This window comes from Giraffa tippelskirchi, chromosome 6, assembly GCF_054371585.1.
Source record: "Giraffa tippelskirchi isolate mGirTip1 chromosome 6, T2T-mGirTip1v1.2.pri, whole genome shotgun sequence".
Classification (NCBI taxonomy): Eukaryota; Metazoa; Chordata; class Mammalia; order Artiodactyla; family Giraffidae; genus Giraffa; species Giraffa tippelskirchi.
The window spans coordinates 161713977-161738207 of NC_137280.1; the positions used below are offsets into that span (position 1 = coordinate 161713977).

Consider the following 24231-nt stretch of genomic DNA (forward strand, 5'->3'; position numbering starts at 1 on the left):
ACCACACACCCTTTGGTAGCCAGTGATGCAGGCACACTGAACTATACATGTTGTCCCTCCTCCCAAGTCCCAAACAACCATGAACTGATGGTTTTGCCTCAGAATAGTCTGTGCTTCTACTGTAAACACATGGGATAATCAATAAATAGATTTAAGGCTCTTCTGATATTCAACTTCTGTGATTGTAATACACATAAGCATTGTCGTGAAGTCCCTGGTTTGGAACATACTATTAATCTCTCACCAGCTCCCATGGTAAATAAGATAGCATAACTGTTTATGGTTCACCCTGGGGCATTCACACCTGGTGGCAATAACCCTAGCCTTATAAGTGGTTCTGCTCATGACGCCCCATGTTCACTCCAGTTCACGAAGCTCTGAAAGGTGGCTTGGCTTGTGGACCACGCTGAGTTCCAGTCATAGCCCCATTCTTGGAGTTGGCAGGCCAAAATCATTGTTCTTAGGTACTGGACAGTTTCCTAACCTGTGTCCCAACTTCCTGGGTTTCTCTTTCTCCTCTCATGCATCCCAGCTCTGCCATGGCTGCTCATCAATTTATGTACCAACTGAACAATTCAAAGCCCTCTAAAAACTTGCCCAATTTTGCTCACTTAATCAAGCCAATTTTCTTCTCCCACTGTCTACACTCAATACAGATGGGTCCTATATATGCCCCAAACTTCCAACACTCTTTATTCAATCTAGCTCATGCTTTAGCGTTCCAGTTTCCAATGCATCCAGTGAATTCTTGAGTATCAGTTCTTGGATGTCCCATAGACAGGAAAAATTTGCCCTTTCCAGCATGTAGTTCATCAACTCTCACACGCAAACATGTTTTCCTTCTCTGATGACAATCCTAGTGAAGCTTCCAATCACAGTGAGTAGATTGCTCAAACCTGAAAATTCACTTCTCTCATCCATTAGTTCTGGATATTTCTAAAGTATTTCTTGAATCCAGACATTATTCTCTTGTGCCTGAGACTAGACTATCATCATCTCTTGCTTAGATTACTACAACATTTCTCATGATTTAGGCCTTCCCTTGTGGTAGAGAATCCACATGCAATGCGGGAGACCTGGGTTCGATTCCTGGGTTGGGAAGGTCCCCTGGAGAAGGGAAAGGCTACTCACTCCCATATTCTGGCCTGGGGAATTCCAGGGACTATATAGTCCATGGGGTCGCAAAGAGTCTGACATGATTGAACGACTTTCACTTTACTTTACTCTCATGATTTAACCAAAGTGGATAATTATTTCTTTACTTAAAAACTGTAAGTGGCTCTCTTTAGCTTTCAGGATTTAGTCCTTATTTTTAACATGGCTTATAAGACGCTGTGTTATCTGGACTTTGCTTATTGATCCAACCACAGTCTGGGCTCTGGTGAGGTTGGCACCAATGATGAAAGATTATATTATTTACTTAGTAATATCTTAGGGGAGAATAATTTCCACAGTGATTTTGGGAAATTAATGCCTCTGAATGTGGTGATCCAGCGTTTCCGTTTGTCAAACACATTGCCTTATCTTGTATTTCCACACATTAGTTCAGACTCTTATCTTTATGTAGATCACGTATCTTATGCACACCCACTCCTAGACAGCATATTAAAAAGCAGAGACATTACTTTGCCAACAAAAGTCCGTCTAGTCAAAGCTATGGTTTTTCCAGTAGTCATGTATGGATGTGGGAGTTGGATCATAAAGAAAGCTGAGCACCAAAGAATCGATGCTTTTGAACTGTGGTGTTGGAGAAGACGCCTGAGAGTCCCTTGGACTGCAAGGAGATCCAAACAGTCCATCCTAAAGGAAATCAATCCTGAATGTTCATTGGAAGGACTGATGCTGAAGCTGAAGCTCCAATACTTTGGCCACCTGATGTGAAGAATTGACTCATTGGAAAAGACCCTGATGCTGGGAAAGATTGAAGGCAAGAGGAGAAGGAGATGACAGAGGATGAGATGGCTGGATGGCATCACTGACTCAATGGACATGAATTTGAGTAAACTCTAGGAATTGGAGATGGACAGGCGTGCTGCAGTCCATGGGGTCGCAAAGAGTCGGACACAACTGAGTGACTGAACTGACTGAACTGACTCCTAGGTACCTCAACGGGTAACCTCTTACTCAGACATTAGATTTTAGCTTAGATATCAATTCTTATGGAATAGCTACCTTAAAGATAGCCATCTGGGTCCTACCTCTGTGCAGTCATAGCAACCTGCCTTTGCTTCATCTCATGAAGATATTGTGATTTCCTGTTTTCTTAACAGTAGTCCACTAGACTCTAAGCTCCCTGAGGGCAAGAACTCTGTCTCTCCATTTCACATTTGTGTATTCAGTTCTGGGCATAGTGCTTATAACCTTTAGATACTCAATTAACATTAGGTAAATGAATGAATGTAACAAGTACATAGTTCTAACCATTACATAATATTGTTCCTGTATTGAGAAACTTATACTTCTGTTCATATTTTTTATATTCAATATTTTCATATTTTGAAATAACTTTAAATTTATAGAAAAATTGCAAGAAGTGTATGAAGAAAACTTATTTCTAAACTATTTGAGACTAACTTGCCAACTTGATGCCTCCTAACCCCTAATAGTTTAACCACTAACAACAACCTCTAATTTGTAAAAGTAAGGACATTCTCCTACATAAGCATAATGCAACCATCACAGGAAGTAAACATGAATACATCACTGCTATCTAACTTTCAGACTACTTTCAATTTTTTCTAAATATTCCAACATGTACTGACCCATGTATGGAAATGGTAGATCTGATAGACAGAAGGAATACACACCTCTATTAACATCACTGAGCAGCTGCATAAACCAACCCTGGAGCTGCCTTGACTCATGACTTTTTCTAATCTTCATAATACATTTCTACATTGTTTGAGCTGCTTTGAATTGCCTTTTCTGTTACTTACAAGTAAAAGCAGCCTAATTGTTAAGTGATACTTAAATAGTTGTTTGCTATTATTTCATGCTAGTTGGTTTAATAATCCCATTCCAACTGTAAAATCCTGAAAACATAAAGACCATAATTTATAAATATTTTATATATATTTCCAAAATCATATATCGTGTTTCACATAAATATCTACTTGTTTATTATATTCTCCCTAAAATATTCATCTTTGCCTCTAAATTTAAATGTCAAGTATTTTGTATATTTCTATTATAATTAAAACTTTGCTTAGAAACAAAATTATCAAACAAGGCAGTTATAAGAGCAGAAATTTATTTAAATGGCTTTATTGTAATTTTCATTTTCCTTTCTTATGAAAACATAGAATATTAGATTTGTAAAAGATCTTATAGATGATCTAACTCAACTCCCGTTATGGACTTAGATTCCATGGACCAGAAATGAATGAAAGTCTAGTAGACTTTTATAACGCCTTTCAAAATAGTCCTATATATGTTAGCCTGAGTTTTGCAAAACACACAACCTTGACTACATCAGACTCTTTTGAATTATCCTTTGGATCAAATAAAAAACATTGTCTAAGAAATATCTATTAATATATCTAATCTATTTATCATTTGGATTCCACTGTTCTTTGTTTCCATTACTCTGCTACTATCCCCTATATTACATTATCTAGCGAAGTCTCTTACTTTTCCCCATATGTAGGCACTTGTACTGTACAGTCTATTATCTAGGAGATATGAAAGGCAGAATATTATAGTTCTTAAGAGCATAAACTCTGGAGCCACTGACTAGATTAGAAACCCTGCTTCTCCACTTGCTGATTGTGGGAATTTGGGGAATCTAAATTAATCCCTCAAGACCCCTGTTTCCTTATATGCAAAGTGAGGGGGAAAGGAATACTGACCATTTAGGGTGATTGAAAGGATTAAACTATTTAATATATGTAATGTTCAAGGAGGACTTCCCAGGTAGCTCAGTGGTAAAGAATCCACCTGCCAATGCAGGAGACACAGTAGACGTGGGTTCAGTCCCTTGGTCTGGAAGATGAACTGGAGGAAGAAATGGCAACCCCTCCAGTATTCTTACCTTCAAAATTCCATGGACAGAGGAGCCTGTTGGGCTACAGTCTGTGGGGTTGCTAAAGCGTCGGACATGACTAAGCGACTGAGCACAAAGCACAAAATTCAAGGGACATCATAAACACTTAGGGAGTTTATATGTTACTTATATTATAATGGCTGGTACATATTCAATTTATAAAAGGACATTCTTAACATGCAGTGTCTGAAGTAGTTTGTGCATGATTATTTCAGAACTATCTGTGCTCTGATATGCTGTGCTGTATTCTAATACATCTACAATTACTTCTTTATACATGTTTGCCATTTATGAAATCTATGCAGTTTCTTAAGACACTTTGGAATAAAATGCTTCCAGTTTTGTATTGGTCAATATATTTCCAAAATCCTTAAAGATGAGTTCCTTTTGAGTTATAAAAAGTGAAATCAATAGCAAAAATGCTGTTATCTTTTTACTTTTAAAGCTTTAATGACTTTCATGATAATGTAGCAAACTGAATTTTAGACAAACACCATATAAACAATGTATAGTGATTGATATAAGATGGAATAAATCTAATTTTAGCAGTTTTCTTAACAAGATATTTGATTTCACAATTGGTTCAAGTGTGCAGCTGCTTCTTAAAGGTTACTTAAGGTTTCCACCAGATTAGGCTGAAATAACTAAGAAGAGTTGATACAGAATGAATAGTTGAGCAAAAAAAAGCTGGTCATGGGATCGAAGTGAAACTAAAGACTAACACTAGCTTTTGTGAGATGAAAATACAAGATAATGATAGTCAGCAATACTGTTTTACAGATTCTGAAATGTTTCACTTACACTATTACTGTTAATATGTTACAGGGAAGCATTTCCTATCACTCAGTTGCTACCTAGGTTTGTACCCTTTTCAACTCCTGAAAGGATGTATTTATTTCTTTTTTGTTTTTGTTTATTCAGTAAGACATGTTCAACTCGTCACTTCCCCATAGACTGTAGCATTCTAAGCTCTCTGTCCATGGGATTTCCCAGGCAAGGATACTGGAATGGGTTGCCATTTCCTTCTCCAGAGGATCTTCCCAACCCGGGTATCAAACTCACGTCTCCGGCATTGCAGGCAGATTCTTAACCACTGAGCCACCAGGGAAGCCTCCATTTTATTTTTACTTACTTGTTATTCCAAATGCATTTTATGTATCCATTTAATAATAATTTTGTATTTTCTTTTATATTACACAATTCTGAATAACTCAGCCAGAAATGTGCTTCATCTGTATAATTTCCATGCAGAAATTCCATATTTCTTGTGCTGATCCTCTTGGGCTCATGAGGAAGTGTTGGTGCATGGTCTGTAGCTAGGAGTTGCTACGAAGCATCTTAATCCCCTGCTGGGTCTATTGGGTGAATTAAGAGGTGGGGAGGTGGGACAGGGAAAAGGGACAGGGCAAAGAAGAGCCACATTTCTTGCTCACTTTTTCCTCCGTTGGCAACTCGGTCCTTTTGTGTTAACAAGCTCTTCTGGGAATATAAATCAAAAAGGCCAGTACTACAGATCATTTGTTTTTGTACCCTTTGTCTAAATCATATCGACAGCTAGCAGGAATTATGTTACTGTTTGAGAGATAGGCGAAAAAATCTGGAATGTAGGAACAGTGGGGTAAAGGAGGGAAAGAAAAGGCTGAAAAGTTGCCAGGGCAGCTTAGGCATCATTCCCTTATGGATTCCTCACTAACTCTTCCTTCCTCATCTTTCGTTAACTGTTGGTAGCACAGGGTATCCTGTATTATTGGGCTTTCTAGAAGACACCTCCAGTAAATATGCAGATTCTCCTTTATTTATTTTGTTATTGTTTAATCACTCAGTCGTGTCTAACTCTTTGCGACCCCATAGACTGCAGCACACCAGGCTTCCCTATCCTTCACCATCTTCCAGAGTTTGTTCAAACTATGTCTATTGAATTGGTGATGCCATCCAACCATCTCATCCTCTGTCACCCCCTTCTCTTCCTGCCCCGAATCTTTCTCGTCATCAGGGTCTTTATTTATTTTACATCATCCTTTTTATTGGATGCCTGTTGGAAAAGAGTGTTACTCAAAGTGGTCAGAAGTGGATATCATGTTTGCCAACTGTCTTTTCCTTCAAACCAAATTCAGATTGACCCTGATAGGAGTATGTGGCAGAGTGTCAAAAATAGGAGGTTAAGATTTGTCTGATCACCTAATTCATTCTCTTGTGTCAAAAGAGGGTAGTGGGGGTCATAGAGTTAGGCCCTCCACACCCAGTGTCTCCCTTTCAGATCCTCACCAGTGCTTCTCAAATCGTCACACCCTGTACTCTACCTTGACACACACACACACACACACACACACACACGCCTGCATGTCTCCTCTCAGACCCTCTCTAACCTCGACACACACACACACACACACACATACGTGCATGCATGTCTCCTCTCAGACCCTCTCTAACCTCTGATTTTTGGTTTTGCCAGGACCTCCTTGCATCAAAAATATGCCTGTGTATCTTGTGATCTCCATTGTCATAGGCTTCCATCACAGACTTTGTCTCTTCTTTTTTTTTTTAATTAACTCTTGTTCTGTCAAGAGTAAGATACGGACTGAACGACCTAGCAGCAACCCTGTTTAATTTCTTCAAGAATTCCTTAAAAGTGAGAGCAGTAGTCTGTATAGTCTGGGACATCGCTTCCATTAGTGTGATTTTGATCCTATTCCCTGAAAATAACAACTCCACCTCATTTCACTATGGGGTATTTTACTAAATTTCTAAACCAGTTTACAAAAATAGGCCACCATATAAGCAAAGAAGAACTTCGAGCCATTCAGCATAGGTGGCATTGGCAGCTTCAAATAGGATCTGACTTGACCTTTATCTCCTGAGAAAAATGGGTGCCTTTCGATTCATCCCATTTTAGGCAGTGGGTTTGAGATATGCTAGCTTTCTTACAGAATAGTCAGAAGCCTAACTTAGTCTCTGCCAGTTAAAATTTTAGATAAGTTGAAAATTTCTTTTTATCTTGTATATGAATGACTGGATCTTGGTAGGTGTTCAGAAATATTGAATTGAATGATACAGGCAGTTCTTATGGTCCAACTCTGAGCGGCTTCACTTTCACTTTTCACTTTCATGCACTGGAGAAGGCAATGGCAGCCCCGCTCCAGTGTTCTTGCCTGGAGAATCCCAGGGACGGGGGAGCCTGATGGGCTGCCAACTATGGGGTCACACGGAGTCGGACATGACTGAAGTGACTTAGCGGCAGCAGCAGCTCCCATCTGTACATAACTACTAGAAAAACCGTAGCCTTGAGTAAGCCCCATTACTCAAGGTGGCCTTTGAGTCCCTTCACCCAGCTCTTAAAAACTCTTCTCTTTATTTCAGTGGAATCAAGCTCAGACTGAGCTCTGGCCTTTTCCCCTTCTCTCAATAGTCTTGAATAAGGTCTTCCTCACCTGTTTAATTTTGTGCAATATTTCCCTTGACAAGTTTTCCATTACATGGTAGTTAATACTACAAATGAACTAAGTAGTTCATAGATACATAGAATATTCTACTACATAAACTATTTTGTTTCCTAAGTAGCATTAATGAGTCATCTACTATAAATACTTCTGTAGAAATTATATTTAATGTAACAAGTTCAAATTAGAAGAATTCTGTATCTGTTTTATCATAAATATATCATTTGTTGTATATGAGAGTATGTGGGTTTGTGTTTGTTCTTGAATATGTGATACATCTGTTTGTCTATAGAGAAAACACACAAAAAAATCTATTTATTTGGCACACCAGTCAATAAGCCCAGAGATGCTGTATTTGAACTTTAAATTTCTCATGCAGAGAATCCAATAAATTCTTCCACAGATTCCCTTTGGCATCTGAGTAAATTTCTAGTGCCCTTTAAATTTTTATGGCTGTTTCTCCTCCTCTCTTACCCCAGAGGCAGTGTTTCACTGCTTTCACAATATCTTCTCACCCTTACTTACTTGACACCCCCCACCACCACCTCCAATGTTGAATTAACACCTAGCTTCTAGACCTTGCTGGTTTCCCCCTGGACTATGTCTTTCCAGCCCCCCCTCTTTCTTTTATTCTTCCTTCTTTTTTTTTCTTTCTGTTTTTGACACTCTATCATTGCCTTTAGTGTGTAACCATAAGATATCCTTAGTATTCCCACAGATTAGCCTAAAACCACCCAAGTCCAGGTTGCTCTGTACATCTGTATGTATGTTCATATCCATAAATGCATTAAATTTTGCACAGGGTCATGTAAGAAAAAACTAACAAAATGCACCTTTATATTAGAATGAGTGCTGATTCATAATAAAACTTCAAGGATGCATAATTCTTTCCATGACAGGCTTATATGTCACTAATTTACTTTCTCAAATCTGATGAGCAAGAAAAATGTCAGATATTTTTGATTAGTTGTAATTCTTAGAGGCTATGTGCTGCAAATATTCTTGAAAAATATCAGAGTCAAGTAACAGCAAAAAATGGGAAAAATATATTCTGTTGAACATATTGATTTGACAGTTAAGAACTTAAATATACAGTGAACATTAATTCAGTAGATAAATATTTATATGTACTATATCATCACACAAAAATAATTGAACCAAATGATATAGGAACAGTCTTTTAAGTGTAAGATATCGAAGCTGGTTCAAATTATATAAATTGGTTGTGCTGAGGTCATCTTATCTGTTCTTCAGTTTTAATGATGATTGTGGATCACCCGTCCTTGATTTTGCCAGTGTAGTGGGTAGTGATGTTGGAGGAATCCAAAGTGATGGAACTGACATATGGGCACTTACTCTAATGCCCTCATATCTATGCGATGCCTATAAAGTATCAATGATTCATGCATAAAATCACTGAATTCTTAGTTCCAGTAAAGTTAACTGTTGTAAAGTGTTGTTTAAAACCTCTTTTATGCTGTAAGGTAGCAGCTTCTTTAGCTTCTTAGGAAAATAATCTGCATTATTTATGAATTGATTTTAATTTAAAATGATGAGATTACTAGCTATGCACTCCTTTTACCTGTGATGAGACACATCCTGATGAATATAGATGTTCTTTGATAGGTAGCACCTCAAATGTGCAAAATTTTACTGTGAAATTATATGAATTTGAATGCTACTTCAGTTTATGTTGGATTAAATTCATATTTCTAAATTCAGCAGCCTCTTCTCTCTCTTTCTTGGTTCACTTTCAACTGTCAAAAGTCACAGCTTTCCCCAAAGCATTATAAATAACATAAAACAAATGTAAACGAATGAGAAATAAGGATGACAAATTCCCAAGTATTTTGGGGAGGTGGTAGGGGACGTGTGTGAAAATGCACTCCCTATTCTATCCACAATTAAATTCTGTGTGATTCTTACAGATTCAGGAAATTATAAGCAGAAATACATCTTTTAAATTTTCTTTTAGTCTTGTTGTTGTTGTTGTTTAGTCACTAAGTCATGCCTGACTCTTTTACAATCCCATGGACTGTAGCCTGCCAGGATCCTCTGTCCACGGAATTGTCCAGGCAAAAATACTGGAGTGGGTTGACCTTTCCTTCTCTGGGGGGTTTTCCTGACCTGGGGATCCAACCAGTGTCTCCTGCATTGGCAGGTGGATTCTTCACCACTGATCCACTGGGAAGCCTTCATTTAGTCTTAGGCCTTCACTAATCTTTTCCCATCTTAAAAAGTTTTTTTGTAAAGTGTAGCCCATCCTGTTTTTATTCTCTGTATCACAGAAAATGTATGGCAAATGTAGATAGTGAAAAACAATCACTGGGTTTTTCTTTCTTTATATGCATGTCAAAATATATTAGCTATATTATAATGATTTAGGATCAAATTTCCTCCCTGGTAGAAGAATTTAACACTAATTTTACAATTTATATAGTAATGGGAATGTGATCAAATACAGTTTCTGTTATTTGAAAATCATTCAAGAATATTTACAGTTGAATCATATCTGTTATCAGTGTGTCTTTGAAAACATAGGCCACCAAAATCTTAATTCAATACTGTGAATAAAATTGAATAAATTTATGTATTTTTCAAGTGGAAGATAAATTGTTTATGTCTAAAACTTTAATGAGATTGTTGAAATGGTCATTTTTTCAATTTTTCTTCACACTAAAATTTGCCATATTTAAATCTCTTGTATTTCTTAGAGTAGAGGATGTTCTTAACAAGAATTAAGACATGTCAACATTAGAATTATTGAAATGTATTTTTCTTATAAATTAAAAAGATCAAAGGAATGCATAGATTTTATGCTAAATAAAGTAACCAAGATAAATTTTTTATTGTTTTTAAACTAAACTGAAGCTATATTTTTTAGAGCGTGATGTTGAAAAGTCAGAGACCATTTTATTGTTTTTATTAATATTCAGCCTCTACAATTACTGATTTTTTTTTTTCAGAAATCATCATCTACATTTCAAAACTTACCAAGCACTGTAAAACATCTCTCTGGCTACCTGATAAACCATTCTAAAACTCTGAGATTTAAACGGTATTTTATTTGCATACAATTATGTTCCACAAAAGTCAAAATCTGCAGCTGGAACCACATATACTAAAGTTGTCACATAGTCGGATAACTTGAATGGGACGATATGTGTGGGTTACTGGCTGTGAATGTGAACTCTCTTTTGAGTTTCTCCTCCAAGTAGCCACTGCATATGTCCAGTGGGCTGGACATATGGGCTACCTCAAAGAATGATGGTTTCCAGTTCCAACAATATTTGATTCAAGAAGCAAGCCCATAGTGTTTTAACAAGCCCCTGCTTGCTTCTTGCTATTTGGCCAGAGAAAGTCACATGACCAAATCCAGTCTCAATGTGGTAGGATACCACACAAAGGTATGAATATCTAGAGGCATGATTCAGTCATCAGTGGCCACTCATACAAGAGTTTATTGCAGCATTATTGATCAGAATATGAGAATCCCTACCTATTGAAGATCAAATCTGAATGTAGCCTTCCTAGATTCATTTATAATTTTTATTGTAGATTATTTTCATTTACAATTTAAAAACCATAGAGAAAATCATGAGAAACTGAATTTTATGCTGAAAGATGATTGTGAATCTTAAGATTTTCTCTATAGTTTTAAATTAACAGTTGAAATGGAAAATAAAATGAGATTGTGGACAGAGATCTGGAGTTGTAGATATAATCAAATTATATAGACATAAAAATAAACTACAATATTAGACTAAGATATCGTTATAAAAATACCAATGACAGCTTACACATTTTAAAGTAGTAAGAATGGGTACTATATAATTTTTATTTATCATGTTATAGTTGATGAAAAACCTTTCAGGTCCTTTCCTCTAAAGTTTCAAGGAGATGCTCACATTTTGGGCTTCCCTTGTGGCTCAGCTGGTAAAGAATCCACCTACAATGTGGGAGACCTGGTTTTCATCCCTGGATTGGGAAGATCCCCTGGAGAAGGGAACGGCCACCCGCTACAGCATCCTGGCCTGGAGAATTCCATGGACTGTATAGTCCATGGGATTTCCATTTTTCATATAACAAGTATTCTGAGTAGCTTTTTCATTTCTCTGTTTGTGCATTTCAACAAATATGTAATGTTTTTGTGTTTTTATTACTCTAATTTGTTGATTCTCATCTTCCATGTTTGAAAGCATAGGGCATAGTGTAACGTGGATGCTTAAGCAAAAACAGTTTCACTTTATATGACCTCTTCAATATTACTAAGTAGATATTTCACAAGCTGCCTCCCTTATATCCTGGGTTACATATTCTTAGAAATGTCACCCAAAATAACTTTCTGCCAAAACACTTGTCATCAGCCCTCTTTATTTCCATCTATTCCTTTTCTCATCTAATGTGGTTTTCTGATCTGAATTGCCTTTTCTTTCCTTTCTTTATCTTTTCAAAGATTCTATTGTAAGAATCTCTATTTCTAGACAACCCACTTTAACTTCCTTCAGAAGTTCCCAGCACCCAGTTTCCTTATTCAAAATGATCTTCAGTAGAAGTGAGAGAAACTGATATTCTAGCAGTTGCAAAAAAAATATAGAAATAAATTTGCATATATTTGAAACTCACATAATAGGGACTAAAATTGGAGAGGGATTACTTTACATGTAAAAGTGCTTTTCAGATTGTAAAGTGCTTTACAAATCTAAGGTATTATTATGAATAATAATGATGATGTTGATGGTGATCATGAAATCAGTAGCCTTTACTAAAGACTAGTTCAGCCATGAGAAGTTGTTCAGTTAATTTAATATTCACTGTGGAATGCCTTCCAAATCATTGAACTGTCCACATTATAATAGCAGCTATTTCAGGAAGATTTTTAACGTGGGTTCATTTACATATCACGGTCTTCTTGAATGTTCACTTTCAACGCTAATCTGTATAAGATGAAACTATAAACTTGGAATCCGTATTGTCATGTGATATAATCAGCAGATAATTTGATAATTGACTAGGACTGCCATTTTAAATAGAATTTCTCAAGTCTGTAAATGTTTGGTGTATTTTAAAACTCATCCTAAAACAAAATATGGAGATATATGTGTTATTTTGCACAAAATGCAAAATCAATGGTAAACCATAAGTACAGAAGGGACATCATTGTAAACTAGTTATTGATGTGCTGAAAGTCATTTATACCTGCCATGGAAGATAGATTGTGACACTATTAATTTAACTGGCATTAGGTATACCAACATAGCTGCCATGTAAACCAGAAATCCACCATCTGTAAAATTTTATGCATTTTTTTTTGTGCAGATAGCTATACAGTATTTTGACAACCCCAAATCAGCTTTAATCTGCCAATTTCAAAGTTTGTCACCAGAAAGTTCATCTGAAGGAGAATGTCTGTTCAATTCATGTTAAATGCAAAATGATTACAGTAGATAACACTTACAAAATGCACCATTCTTGGAAAAATAAGGTTGTTTAACATGGTTATTATGTACTTTCAAGGCATAATACAGTTTTTTAAAAAGCTCATCTTAAAATGCCGATATGAAGTAGTATAATGAAAGATATATTTACTCACAGAAGGCATCTGGCAATAGCAGTAAAAGTAAAGATGCTTTTCTCTGCAATAATTCTTCATTCACATAACAATATGTAAGGGGGTAAAAAATGGTGTAGTGCTGAATTTTCATTTCTGGTTCAATTTGAGGAAGACTTGACACTCTCTTCCAAAGTGAACATTTTTTCTTTTTTTTCTACCGCATCCACAGCCTTTTCCCTCGGCGTTTAAAGCCGTTTGGCTTTAGTGAGGAGTGGGTCCCTTTACAAAAGAATGAAGAATGTCTTTCTACAGCACCCTGTAACTTAAACATTTCACTGGCAACATTGAGCAGCAGCCCAAACTGTCAAGGTACAAAAAAATGTCTACCTTTTATTCTCAGAGAAATTATAGTAAGAATTGGGAGAGGAAAGGTGTCTTAAAATAATACAGTATCTGGCACCTGATTGCTCATGATTATTGTTTTTATTCTTTCTAATTTTGATCTATTTAGCTTAGATGTTATATGTTACATTAAATGAAACAGCAAAAGGAAAGTAATAGTTCATGAAAAACTTGTGAAAGAAACTGTAAAACATGGTCTTCAAAAATTATAATGGAGTATAACCATGAATGCATGAATGGGGTGAGTATTTATCTCAATATCAGGATCTTTGAAAATATATGCATTCCAGGTAGGTACACAAAAATATTGATTTTTATTTATTATTTTAATATTATTGATATTTTGCATATTTATTATTATTATTATGCTTTTTAAGTGATTGAAAAACATTCATCTTGATCTTTCTCACTATTTTACAAGAATTTTGAACACATTTTAGTGAAAGTTTACTTTTGTCCAAACCCTTTGTTCTAATTGTGTTCTTCAAAATGTTGAAGAACATTTTTTGTTGAAAAGAAGTAGGTTTTATTTTGGGGGGAGGTTTCCAGTAGTCATGTATGGATGTGAGAGTTGAACTATAAACAAAGCTGAATGCTGAAGAATTGATGCTTTTGAACTGTGGTGTTGGAACAAACTCTTGAGAGTCCCTTGGACAGCAAGGAGATCCAACCAGTCCATCCTAAAGAAAATCAGTCCTGAATATTCATTGGGGGAACTAATGTTGAAGCTGAAAATCCAATACTTTGGCCACCTAATGTGAGGAACTGACTCATTTGAAAAGACCCTGATGCTGGGAAAGATTGAAGGTAGGAGGAGAAGGGGACGACAGAGGATGAGATGGTTGGATGGCATCACTGACTCAATGCACATGAGTTTGAGTAAACTCCGGGAGTTGGTGATGGACAGGGAGGCCTGGCGTGCTGCAGTCCATGGGGTCACAAAGAGTTGGACATGACTTAGCGACTGAACTGAACTGAACTGACTGAGGTTTTGTTGAGTGGAGGGTAAATGGGTTTATGTCTTTTGTTACGTACTAACAGCTAACAGGTATTTCTTTCCTACAGGAAAATGCCTGTGTATTAATCTGCACAGACAGAGTGTACTAAATAACTGTTCAATCTTTCTTTTCTGTTTCAAGTATTTGGAAACTAATAATTACAAATAATTTCCTATTTAAACACCTAGCTGTTACAGAGAATCATGTGCATAGCTTTGACACAGAGCAACTATTTGTTTTCTTTGTAAATTTTAAGTGAAACTATTTTCAGCAACATGAAAAGTTTCAGGGATATATTCTTCAAAATAGGAACTTACCCTCATTGCCTGCATGGCCATCTTCTACTCCTTACTCTTTTGCAGTTGACATTTTATTCTATCTAGTACCAGTTCTTCTTCCTCTCTGTAGTGTTTGAAAATGCTGACTAACCCCTACTTTACCCTTTTGCTTCCTTAGTCTGATTATTCCCCTTTCCGTTTTCCCCCATAGTCTTTAACCAATTACTTGATTCTTGAATATAAATAATCTTCATGATTAAATAATCAACATTTCCTCTTCTCTTTTTACTAACTTTAACCAAATCTTGGCTTCCCAGGTGATGCTAGTGGTAAGGAATCTGCCTGCGAATGCAGGAGACCCAAGGGACATGGGTTCAATCCCTGGGTCAGGAAGATCCCTGGAGTAGGAAATGGCATCCCACTCAAGTGTTCTTGCCTGGAAGAATTCCATGGGCAGAGGAGTCTGGCAGGCTGCAGTCCAAGGGGCCACAAAGAGTTTGAAACAACTGAGCACACGTACACATAGAATAAAATTTTATTAAGTTTTATGGAATAATCCATTTCAGATCTCTCCTTATCCCTCCTCGTCAGTGCTAAGTCCTTTATCCAAATGTCCACTGGACATTATTCGGTCAACTAATATTTATTCAGTGGTAAATGTATATCTCACACCAGGTTTATTCTGGAGAAACACGCATCAGGAACAATCAACATGGTCATTGTTACCTTGGTGCCTCAGTTCTTCCTAGAAAATAAAAATTCAAATAATCACACACATCAAGGTAAAATTAAATCTGTCTGGAAGATTACAAGTGGGAATGATGTGAGAGTGTATAACAAGAAGATCCCACCTAGGAAAAGTTGCTTTGAGAAGTGATGCTTAAGCCAACATTTAACGACATGTAAAAACTGACAGTGAACATTAGCTAGGTGAGAAGGAGAGAGATGAGTGTTCCAGACTTTGGAAAAATCAGTTTTGAAGATTTTTATGGAAATGTCCTTGTCTGTTCATCTCTTCAAAAGGCCAGTGTGGCTTGAGCATGTGTGAGAGGAAGCTAGTCAGTGGAGGTCAGATCTTACTAGCCTTTGTAAGCTGTGACAAAAAATTTTGTCTTTATTTTAAGAGCAAATTTTCAAGCAGTCTGAAGGGTGGTATGTTATGATAGACATATTAATTTTCAAAATATGACACTAGGTATAGATTGGAGAAAAGACTTGAGGGAGGCCAGAGAGAGAGAAGACAAACTGCTGTGTGGTGTACCTAAGAGGAACTTGATGGATGAGGCAAAATATACTCTGGGGATAAAACCCATCAGGGCTAGGTGATGGCGTGATATTGAATGGGGAGTGCGAGAAAGTGAAAGAAGATAAAGGTAAAATCCTGACTTCTAAATAAGGCTGCCAGAATACTATCCAGTTACACTGGAATGTCAAATATACAATGATTTTTTTTTTTTTTTTTTTTTTTTTAGTATGAGTATGTTTCATGTAATATTTGGGACATAGGTCTACTAAGAAATTATTTGTTTATCTGAAATTCAAATTTATTTGCTAAATCTGGCAACTCCTTTCCTAACTTGCCATCTCTGAATTATAAACTTCAGTAGAGAACCAGGAGGAGAACATGAGTGAATTTTCCTCATGGAGAGTTACCTTTAATTCTAGGACACCAGAGAAGAAATATCAAAAAGGTACTTAGATCTAGATTAAAGCTAAAAGAATTCGGCAGAAAGATATTTTTGTATGGCTTCTAATTTCATGTTTTAAATGAAATCATTTTTTAAAACCATCAATTTATTTATTTCCCTTAATTTCTCATTTTTGTTAGTAGTGTTATCATTATCTCAAGGAAACAGAAGTTAAATTTAATTATTACTGTTGGCTACACTCCGTATTTTAAAAAATAGTTTTATATATTAAAAATATCTAGTCAGAGGAATAAAACCACCATATGACCCAGCAATCCCACTCCTAGGCATATACCCTGAGGAAACCAAAATTGAAAAAGACACGTGTATCCCATTGTTCGTTGCAGCACTCTTTACAATAGCTGGAACATGGAACCAACCTAGATGTCCATCGACAGATGAATGGATAAAGAAGGTGTGGTACATATATACAATGGAATATTACTCAGCCATAAAAAGGAACACATTTGAGTAAGTTCTGATGAGGTAGATGAACCTAGAACCTATCATACAGAGTGAAGTGAGTCAGAAAGAGAAAGATATCGTATTCTAATGCACATATATGGAATCTAGAAAAATGGTACTGAAGAATTTATTTACAGGACAGCAGTGGAGAAGCAGACATAAAGAATAGACTTATGGACATAGGGAGAGGGGAGGAGAGGGTGAGAGTCCCTTGGACTGAAAGGAGATCCAACCAGTCCATCCTAAAGGAAATCAGTCCTGAATATTCATTGGAAGGACTGATGCTGAAGCTGAAACTCCAATACTTTGCCCACCTGATGCGAAGAGCTGACTCTTCACAGGGTCTTTGAAAAGACCCTGATGCTTGGAAAGATTGCAGGCAGGAGGAGAAGGGGACAACAGAGGATGAGATGGTTGGATGCCATCACTGACTCAATGCACATGAGTTTGAGTAAACTCTGGGAGTTGGTGATGGACAGGGAGGTCTGGTGTGCTGCGGTTCATGGGGTCGCAAACAGTCGGACATGACTGAGCGACTGAACTGAACTGAACTGAGTGATATATTTCATCTCCAAGGGGATGACATGTGCTAAGGATTTTGCAGTTACGAATGAAGTCCATTCAGTTCCTATGGATGATTTTCAAAGCAGGGAAAGGCAGGGATGAAAAGAAGGAAGACACTCGGCTAATTTGGGGCCGGGGATTGTTTTTGATAGATAACTTCTGGCCATCTGTCAAAAACATACAAGTAGAAAATCAACTAGTTTTTCTTCATTGTTGTCACTTTGCATGCGAGTCTTGCTTTTGCAATTAAAATATTTCCTAGACCAATGTTATTTATACTAGGAGTCAGTTTTGGGGTTCATTGTTACTGAAGTTTGTCTCAACTAACAAGCAGATCTAATCAGTAGGTTAAAATGACTCTTAGCATTTAATATCCTCTGTATCTTAAATCATAAATGTAACCTGACAGAATATTAGGTCCTCACATTCAAAACTTTTGGAATCCTTTCCAGAAGTCCTGCTTTTCCCTGACTCTTTATTTCCTAACTTTTCACTGAGAATGAAAAATGATATTTGAGATCAGTAATCATGAGCAGACCATATAAGTAAGCATACAATTAACTTGTCATATCAGTGCTTAGTTACTATCACTGAATGTATTTTTTTGCTTGTCAACATAGGCATGGGGTTCAGAGAATCCATGACAATAACCATGGAGATGAAAAGATTGACACTGAGGAATCATTACATTGTTAGGCAAGTTATCCTCTATCCAATTAACTTTAGTATTAATGTCTGAGTTATGAATTGAAAAAAAATAATGTTTCATCAGTGAGGAAGGAAATGTCTTTATAGAAATCATTGCTATAGAGTCCAATTATTTTTGAAATATGGAGCAGTAAATCAGAATTATCTCAAGCAACTAGATGCCATAGATTGCAAATCATACTTTCTAAACAGTTTCTGTTATGGCAATAAATATTATTTTTCACTATTCTCCAAAATTAAAGAAGGATAAAGAAGACTCCCGATCCCTGTTTTTCAAAGCTTGGTCAATTTACATTGGACTCATGAGTACTTTACTTATTCTATCATTAGTAGGTTTTTCAAAACTATTCATTCATGAGCTATTTATTAGGTATTTATCATATACAAAGTGGTCCTTTGGAGCTTCCCTGGTGGCTTAGAGGGAAAAGAGTTCTCCTGCAATGCAGGAGACCAAGGTTCAATCCCTGGATCTGGAAGATCCCCTGGAAAAGGGAATGGGTACCCACTCCAGTATTCTAGACTGGAGAATCCCATGTACAGAGGAGCCTGGTGGACTACAGTCCATGGGCTCTTAAAGGGTCAGACATGACTGAGCAACTAACACTTTCACTTTGTTTCAAGTGGTGCTTAATCATCTGGGGCTACAGTGATACCTAAGATGCTTTCTTAGCATCTTCTCTTGCTACTAGAGATGTGTGTTGTTAGAAAGGAAATTGCCCTAGGACATCACAGATCTACCAAATAAGAATATCTGGTGATTGGGCCATCTGAACTTTTGCCCTCAATTTATAGGGAACAGTGCTAACCGGGAGAAAAGCTGTCCACCGTTAGTCATTTCTGGATTTAGTACAACTTGAGATACAACTTTAATAACAAATGTGTATCTTTTACCTTCTCTTTCCCAGAAATTTCATATATGAAATAAATGAGGAGTTCTCTTTTCTTATTTACCAGTAAACATGCTTACTCTTGCGAAGGAAAGTTATTACCAACCTAGACAGCCTATTAAAAAGCAGAGACATCGCTTTGTCAACAAAAGTCTGTCTAGTCAAGGCTATGGTTTTTCCAGTAGTCATGTATGGATGTGAGAGTTGGACTATAAAGAAAGCTGAGCACTGAATTGATGCTTTTGAACTGTGGTGTTGGAGAAGACTCTTGAGAGTCCCTTGGACTGCAAGGAGATCCAACCAGTCCATTCTAAAGATCAGTCCTGGGTGTTCATTGGAAGGACTGATGTTGAAGCTGAAACTACAATACTTTGGCCACCTGATGCGAAGAGCTGACTCATTGGAAAAGACCCTGATGCTGGGAAGGATTGAGGGCAGGAGGGACGACAGAGGATGAGATGGTTGGATGGCATCACCGACTCAAGGGACATGGGTTTGGGTGGACTCCGGGAGTTGGTGATGGACAGGGAGGCCTGGCATGCTGCAGTTCATGGGGTCACAAAGAGTTGGACATGACTGAGTGACTGAACTGAACTGAACAGAACTGACACGTACACAAATAGACAAACTTTCACTTTTCTCACTAACTTGAGAGACTGAAGGCAGGTACTGGAAGTTTATCTAGAACATTCTTATCTGAGTGGATGTTTCTGTTTCACATGAACTCTTTGATTGACTTTATTCACACCTGTCAGTTTTCTGTGATTTCCACATTTGATTGCTTCTTCTATTCTATTTTCCTCCCTCTACCATCTTTTTAAAAATATCTATTTAATAATGTGTATTTGATATAATTTGTTGTTTTATTTGCTTCATCAATGGCATTAATATTTTACAGCTTGTAAATTTAGGGCTAATGTTAGTGTTTCCTTATATTACTGCTATTCTACTATGTTGGCCACTTTAAGTATACTTTTAAGCCCTGCAGTTTATGTTTTCTAACTGGATTATTCTTCCTTCATAACTTCTCTAATTATTCTTTCAATAGTACCATTTTTGGGTAGATCAGTATCTTAACTACACTTCTTTATAATATGTCATCTGGTTATGTTGGAAGGCCTAGGCCCCACACAGCCAATAAAGTTAGCAAAGTCACTGCCCCAAAGATAAAGTGAGACTAATTTGCTTTGGCAGCCAACATACCCCAAGAGGTTTGGGAGCCCAGCCAACCTGAACTTGGAAGCAGTGATGAAGCTGTTGACTGCCCGAGACTCTTTTAGTTCTGATTCAGTGCAAAAAGGGTGACGTGGGACAAAGTGGTACTCAACTAGGTTCTATGGGGCCTAGATTTCATCCCCTGAGTATTGCACTATGAGCCCGTTTAGATAGGAAATATATAGAATAAGGCAATTCATCTCTGACAGAAAGCATTTTCAGTATTAAATATAATATGTTAATTGTACAGTGCTCTTTCTGCAGCTGCAGGTAAGGGAAAGCCACAAATACTTTTTAAAGTATAATTTAAATGACTTGATTTGTTGCATTTCATGGCCCAATATTCTTGTGATTTTGCTGAAGTACATTTACAATAACAGAGTTGAGATTTCAACTATTTAGTTTATGCTTTCAGGTGAGTTTGTTTTTTCCTGTGAGTTACCATGAAATACCTCCTCCGAGGGCGTATCCAGGATGTTCTTACTTAACTTCAGTGTAGTTGTGTGTTGCTAACAATTTCTCAGTGTCACAATCAAATACAGTGATTTTCAATACATCATTTCTTATTTGGAAATCCCCAGGGAAAGTTTAATCATGTAACAATTTTAAAAATCCTGAACACCAGACTTTACTGTGTACAAGAAAATAGGTGAATACAGCAAAAATGAATGTGATACTAATGCACAAATAATAATAAACACACAGAGTTTAAATAACTTCTTCATCGAATTTGCCATCTTTGATTTGGATGACATGTTTACTATATAAAACTTATAACTCTGTAAAGTGATATGGGCTTAATTTTCAGGTAAATTTGAAGATTTTAGAATTGTGCAAGAATTGTGAAAGAATTTATTAAATGTGCCTACTTTGATGCTATTTTAAAGGTACTTACAACATTATATTTTGAAGACTTTTATCATGAATAAATATTCTGTGCATTGCACAGGATCCCATGGCTTGTTTGACACTAGGATCTTCCTTTGAAGCCAAGCCAAGACAATGAAATACTTAGGTTCTTATTCCTAATTTCTCTCTCCATTAGTTTCTGTCATCCTGATGGTTGGCAGCTGCAAACCTAGCACTTACCTCTAGGCAAGTGGTCAAGCAACCGTCTCTTTCCTGAACTAATGGCTACACAGCTCCTTGGATTAATTGGCAAGTCAGTGGTGCAGCCTGTATATTGTTTCCCCCAGGAGACCTGGTACTTGACATCAGCAACTTTTTAAATTCAGTTTGGCCTTAAGTTTGCTCCCAAACTTAACCCTTTGTAGGCCACTGGTATTCTTATGGATAGCCATATTACATATTGACTCTCATGGGAAAGGATTGTCTTTCAAAAAGACTTGAGAAAAGTGAGAAAGAACACTGGTTAATTGTAAAGTAAGTAAAACATCAAACATCTGTGAAAGGAAGATGTTTCTTTTTCTAAAACCAACTGTTGTTTTGACTAGTTATGCACAGAAAGGACTTTCAGAGAATTTTAAGAAAAACTTTTTCAGATGAACTTTGCTGGATAGTTTTTTTCTTTTTTTTAAGATTATTTTTGAATACTGGATTCCCTTATACTTTTTCAAAATTATGCAATATCGATTTTAAATTTAGATATTTTGCTTTTTTAAAATTTATTTTTAACTGGAGTATAATTTATGATGTTGTGTTGGTTTCTCTGTACAACAACATGAATCAGCTGTATGTATATCCTCCCTTTGAGCCTCAAGATTTTGCTTCATATTTGACCAATAAACTTTCTAAAGGACCTTGGAAATACAAGATGAAGTACACTTTCTTCTGTGTAAAATTAACGGTTTGGATAAGATGAAGTCTTTTCCTTTTCTAAAATTCTGGATATAGTTTTTAAAATTCAGCTAGTGATTCTATATTTATTTTCTAGAAATAGAAGCAAAACCTCAAATACTTCTAATTAGTTTTTCTGATGAACAAAGATAATTTCATCTAAGCTCAGGTGTTCTTTATTTTTATTCATCACTCTCAAATTGAGTGTTATATAACTAAATTTAGCAGGAACTGATGCTGCTGAAAAACTATTCTCCTCAAATGACTCTGATGCTCCAGACCAGCAATGTCCAATAGAAATATAAATTGGGTCACATAAGTAATTTAAAATTTTCTAATAGTCATATTTAAAAAAAGGGAATAAAATTAATGTTAATAATATATTTTAACCCATATATCCAAAATATTATCATTACATTTAGTCAATTTTTTAACATGGTATAATTTGCCCTGTTTGTGTGTGTGTGTGTATGTGTGTGTGTATTTTGCATTTTCTTCATCTCAGTTAAGAAGTCAGAAGTCAGAAGAAGTGAAAGTCACTCAGTCGTGTCCAACTCTTTCTGACTCCATGGACTATACAGTCCATGGAATTCTCCAGGCAGGAATACTGGAATGGGTAGCCTTTCCCTTCTCCAGGGGATCTTCCCAACCCAGGGATTGAACCCAGGTCTCCTGCATTGCAGGCGGGTTCTTTACCAGCTCAGCCATAGGGGAAGCCAAGGCACTAAATTTTAATCAGAAATACTTAACATGTGTTTGACTTCATAAAATTTAAAACTGGAAAAATAGAACCACATCTACAAGTCTTTTCACGTGTATTAAAGGGTTTTTGTTAATCTTTCAGTTAAATTAAATTTAAAAACTAAGTTTCTTACTGGTAGTAACCACATTTCAAGGTCTCAATAATCACAGTTGGCAAATGGAACCACATTACACAGCACATATCTGGATGTTGATCCACTATTCACTGGAGATGACATGAAGTTTTTCAAGCTTCTTATTTAACAACAACAAAAAAATCTGTAAAGGCTGAAAGACACTTTCCTGTTAAAATCATGAATTAACATTTAATGAAACACTAAGATGAATAGGTTTATCTGAATTTTTTTAACTCTAGTTCTCTATGAATGCCTATTTGAATGCCTATTGCCTGCACAGAATAATTATTCTAACCCTTGTTTTTGAAATAATCCTGGACACTATCTTTTTTAAGTAAAATTCCAAGCAACAGGTAATCTTTAAAAAATAGTTTTCTATTTTTTGCTGAGCTCTTATAATTTTTCCAGGTAAAGCATCAAGAGAGATGAGAAAATCTTGTCCAAATCCAAATATCTAAATAATTTAAGTATCAGTTTCTTAAGTACACATACTACAATGATCATTTTAAAGTTCAAATATTCTACGCTATGAGTAGAAATCTGTAGAGGAGGAAAGATTTCCTAATTTTCAATATAGTATTTAACAAAGAAAAAGGTCTATTTGTTCATTATAAAAAAGATATCTAGACATCAAATTTTAGAATTTTAGAAAGAAAATTAAATGTCATATATCTAAATTGCACACTTCACAAATAAGAGAACTGAGCTGCAGGGAGGCCAAGTGACCTGTCAAAATCACCACTATTTTCTAGCACATCCTGAATTGGAACTCATGCTTTCTTAGTATTCTTGACATCTTGATTTCTTGATATCCTTACTTAGTACTTTTCTCAAATTTATGCAATTGCATGTACATAAATGTAAGACCACAAAATTATTATATACTTGATTCCAGAAGTGTGTGTGTTGTGGGTTAGTCACTCAGTCATGTCAGACTCTGTGACCTCATGGACTGTAGCCCGCCAGGCTTCTCTGTCCATGGGATTCTCCAGGCTAGAGTACTGGAGTGGGTTGCCATGCCCTTCTCCAGGGGATCTTCCCGACCAAGGGATCAAACCTTGGTCTCCTGCATTGCAGGCAGATTCTTTACTGTCTGAGCCACCAGGGAAACCTGTAATTCCAGAAGGCTGCTGGGCAAATACATACAACAATAGAGAGATTTGTAATACTTCTGCTTCTTGCATACTAAAAAAAGTGCCCTAAATTTTAGCAGTAATAATGTTCATTGTATGCTTTTATCTTCTCCAACCTGCAAAATGCTTAGGGCCCCATACAAATGTACATAATAAGAAATAACAACTTCAAAAAACTTCCTATA

The 24231-nt window shown here is 36.4% G+C and overlaps 1 protein-coding gene across 1 annotated transcript in view; it reads left to right on the forward strand.

Annotated features, from left to right (window-relative positions):
* The window catches only part of LOC145510937 (uncharacterized), a 571176-nt gene that overhangs the window by 516728 nt on the left and 30217 nt on the right, over positions 1-24231 (forward strand). The window contains exons 14-17 of the mRNA XM_081503112.1: positions 13263-13402; positions 13545-13676; positions 16747-16870; positions 18049-18124. The gene's annotated coding sequence lies outside the window, so the exon portion shown is untranslated. The remainder of the gene's footprint in view (positions 1-13262; positions 13403-13544; positions 13677-16746; positions 16871-18048; positions 18125-24231) is intronic.